This window comes from Diospyros lotus, chromosome 14, assembly GCF_014633365.1.
Source record: "Diospyros lotus cultivar Yz01 chromosome 14, ASM1463336v1, whole genome shotgun sequence".
NCBI classification, from domain to species: domain Eukaryota; kingdom Viridiplantae; phylum Streptophyta; class Magnoliopsida; order Ericales; family Ebenaceae; genus Diospyros; species Diospyros lotus.
Window position 1 is genome coordinate 14,379,447 of NC_068351.1, and position 4,727 is coordinate 14,384,173.

The following is a 4,727-nucleotide window of genomic DNA, read 5'->3' on the forward strand; positions in this document are numbered from 1 at the left end:
CTGGGTTGTAGAGATCAAAAGTAGGCTTTAAGAAGAAACTTAGAGAAAACCGAAGTTTTTAAATTTTAGGGTAAATGGCTTACTATTACATTGTTTAATTTCTATTAGGATTACATTGAAAAATTTCAAGAATCAGGTTTCACTGGAAGCAGGGTCTCCTAATGTCTTTGATTGCGTGTCCATAGACAAAACTTGCAGGCTGCATAGGGTTGTCTAAGGCTATTTCCAACCCATCTTCCTATCTCATGGTCTATAATATTATAAACAAATCACTCTCTATTTTTAATTTGTTTTGAAAATTATGCATGTTCCAACTCACACTCTCTATTCTTTCCTATTTCATTTATTTATTTATTTTTATAAACTTCAATTCTATTTATTTTATTTCATTTATAATTTTAACACATGCACAAAATCAATAATTAAGTGCATAGATTAATAACTAAATATACAAAATAATTAAATACACATATAAACAAAATTAATAATTAATTAAATACAAAAAATAATCAAATATATACATACACAAAATCAATAATTAAATATATAAATCAATAAATAAATATACAAAAATACACAAATCGATCAATTCTACAAAACTTCCCTAAACAATCGAATAAATTGATCGGACTTGCACATAGATAAATATGCACATCGATTTGTTCCTCGTTTAGCTTGGAGAAGACGACATGTTTCTCGTTGTTGACACTAGGTTCGACCGTTGTTCTACTCGTCGTTGCTACTGGTTGCTGCTGTTGGTAGCCGCTGCTACTACTGCTGCTCCTCGCCGCTATTGCTTTTCCCTGTCGCCACCAATACCCTTACTACTCCATGTCGCTGCCACTACTGATATTCGTCGTCGGCGTCTTTTTCAAATTTTAGGGTTAGCAATAGAGAGCCATTGGAGAAATAGAGTCGGGGAGAAAATTTTCACTCCTCAACTATAGGGAGCCATTTGAAGCTCTATAAAAATTTTGGGAGGAAATCGCTGGATAAGGAGGCCCGTTGGAGATGGTTTCCAGCAATTTCCTCCTTAAATTTTGGCTTAGAGAGGATTTGGCCCTCGAGTTAGAGATGGCCTAAGGCCTCCCTTGGGCCAAAATATCCAAACCATGATATTGGGTTTATTTTTGGCACCCTACCCTATTATAATCTCTCTCTAATTTGATGTTGATACTTTTTAAGGTTTTGATGTTGCTATATTTGCAAGATATTTCATTTATTTAGGGCTTGAATGGGTAACCCTGTGATTGACCTGACCCATTGTTATAGGTTTATAGGCCGTCCATAAATAAAGGTAAAACTTTGTTGAATTATATATATTTGTAACAATATCAAATCCAAGGAAGACCAGCTTGGCATGAAAGGTAAGGCTAGAACAAAATATAACCTTTCTTTAATTCACAACCTCATACTCATACATCCATATCATCTCTGCTATGTTGTTTATATATACATATATTTCTTGCTCTGTTTTAGTTACATGTTGATAACCACTTGCACAACTTGCTAAACTCATTGTACTAACTAAATCAGGCTAACTACCATAACAAATAATTAACTAACTAGTGGTTACAAGTTGGAGATTGGGGAGTACTCAGTCCCAACTTGACAGACATTGATTGATGATGAGCAATCGAAAGAGGTTTAGTGAACATATCTACAATCTACAAGGAAGAAGGAACAAAGACTGGTGTAATGAATCCTTGTTTTAGATAGTCGCGGACAAGATGGCAACTAATATTGAGATGTTTAGTACGCTTATGGAAAATCGGATTTGTAGCAATGTGAAAAGCAGCTTTGTTATCACAATAAAGAGGAATCAACAAAAGAAATTGAACATTGAGATTTTTGAGGATGTTAGAGATCCAAATAAGCTCATAAGTTGTAGATACTATGTTGCGATACTCAACCTCAACTGAGGACCGAGAGATGGTAGGTTGCCTTTTAGTTTTCCATGACACTAGAGCACCACCAAGGAAGACAAAATCCTGTTAAAGACTTGTGGGAGAAAATGTAGGAAGCCCAATCTACATCATAATAAGCTGAGAGAGATAGGGTGGTAGAAGTAAGATAAAAAAAGGTTGTGAGAAGCTATTCCCTTAAGGTACTTAACTACTTGAAGAACTGCATCAAGATGTGGCTAACAAAGGAATACCATGAATTGACTAAGGTGTTGCACTGCATAGTTGATGTCCGACCTTGTAAGATTAATGTAGAGGAGCTTATCAATGAGCCTTCGGTATTGATCAGTATTAGAAAGATGTGTGCCTTGATTTGCTTCCAAGGATAAACCCTTGGGTATAGGAAAAGATGATGCTTGTCCATGATGAATTTACATTGGCATAGAAAGGTCAGGATCTAGCAACCTCCAGACCAAGGAAATACTTGAGAAAATCGAGGTCCTTGATAGTGAACTATTTATCAAGAGTAGATTTAGTAGATTGAATAAAGTCAATATTGTCACCAATGATTAACACATCATTAACATAGACAAGTAAAGTAACAAAATGAGAATCCGTCTTGTGAATAAAGAGACAATGATCATACGGGGATTGAACAAAACCAAAGTTGAAGAAAAAAGCCATTGAATTTCAAGTTTCATTGGCGTGAAGCCTGTTTCAAGCCATAAAATGATCGTTTCAACAACCACACCTTGCCTGGAGCAACATGATAACCATTAGGCTATGTCATATAAACCCATCAAGATGACCATGTAAAAAGGCATTATTAATACCAACATGATATACATGCCAAGCTTTAGTAGTAGCAACTGCAATGAATAATCGAACTGCTAGTAGTTTGGCCACAAGAGAAAACTAATCTTTATAGTCCATGCCCTCTATTGATTGTAGCCTTTAGTTACTAAACGGACTTTGTATCTATCAACTTTACCATTAGGCTTGTATTTCATATGATACACCCACTTGGACCTAATAGGTTTCTTACCTTTAGGTAAATCAACAATTTGCTAAGTGCCGTTTAGTTCTAGAGCATTCAACTCTTGTTCTGTTGCTGTCACCCAATTAGGATCACGAGATGCTTGATGAAAAATACATGCTTAGGGACAAAAGATATGTTATTAAGAAAAGAAATGTAAACAGGGGAAAAAATAAAGGATTCATAGCTAGAAAGGTGAAAGTTACATGGTGACTTAAAAGTGGAAGCATGGACATATGAAGTTTGAACTAAGCAGACAAAGTCATTTAGCTAAATTGGTTTATGGTGAACCCGAGTACTTTGTTGGGGTTCAAGTAGATGAGACTATAAGCTAGATGATGGAGAATAAATACTTGGTGATCTATTAGCTAAAGGAGATGAGGACAACCGTGAGGGGGGGGGGGGGGGAACAAGTGTGGGCATAGGAAAGCTGACAAGAATTTGAGGTAAGAGTGTATTGTCTTGAGATAAAGGAAACACACTATCTTGAAAGGGAAAAGTGGTTTCAAAGAAAGCGACATCTTTGTTAACAAAGATAGTGTGGGCTGAAAGATCGAAAAGTTTATATTCCTTTTGATAATGAGAATAACCAATAAAGACATATTTAATGGCTCTTGGGGAGAATTTATCTTTGTGAGGGAAAGTATTTGTGGCATAACAAAGGCAGCTGAAGGTTTTCAAATATGTATAGTCAGGCTTTTTGAGAAATAATCGAAAGTAAGGAACGGATTGAGGTATTCGGTTTATGAGGTAAGTTGCAGTTAACACACACTTGGACCAAAAACTTTTAGGTAAGTGAGATTGGAGTTGTAGGGCTCTTGCCATCTCAAGTAAATGCCTATGCTTATGCTTCACCACTCCATTTTGTTGGGGAGTATAGGTACAAGTTCTTTAGTGCAAAATACCTTTGGACTGTAGTATGGTAAAAACATAGTGGTTAAGAAATTCTGAGCCATTGTTTGTTTGAATGGTCTTAACTGTGGTTTGGAATTGATTCTCGACCATTTGAAAGAAGGTTTTAAGGATAGAAAGGCTTTGGCTCTTGTGTTAAGGCATGTATGTCCAAGTGGGTTTTGAATGATCATTTACAATGGTCAAAAAATACCTTGGACCAGTTAAGGAGGTGGTTGGATACGGGCCCCAGAAATCAATGTGGAGAAAGCTCAAAAGAGTTAGTGGCTTTAGGGCTATGGTGAGGAAATGACAATTTAGTTTGCTTGGCCAAAGGACAAATTGCACATGAAAGAGAATTAACAAATAGATGTTTCAATGCAGGTATGTACTTTAAATTTTGAATGGGTAAATGCCTTAATCTGTTATGCCACAAATCACAACTTGAAGTAGTTGCAAACACATTTGAAATTGTGGTAAAGTAATAGGAACAACAGTATTAGAAGAACAATTAATTGCTTTATTTCTTTGAGAGTAAACTGGTAAAGTAGTAGGTACAAGTGGTAAGTTGAGAGACTTAAGTTGTAAAAGGAAATCAGTAATGGTAGCAACAAGGAAACTTGACTTGTCTAGCTTGTATAATCTCCTTTCAACTTTCCCTACTGCTAGCACTCCATGCATCATCAGGTCCTAGATAAGGTAACCAATAGGAAGAAAAATTACTTGCATGTGAAGGTCATGAAGTAATTTGCTAACAGACAAAAGGTTGAAGTGAAAATAAGGGATAAACAAAACATCGCAAAGCTCTATAGCAGGATTTAGTCGAATAGATCCTACTTGTGTTACAATTGTGGTGGTGTGATTAGGCAAATGAATAGAGACACGATGTGAAAGGT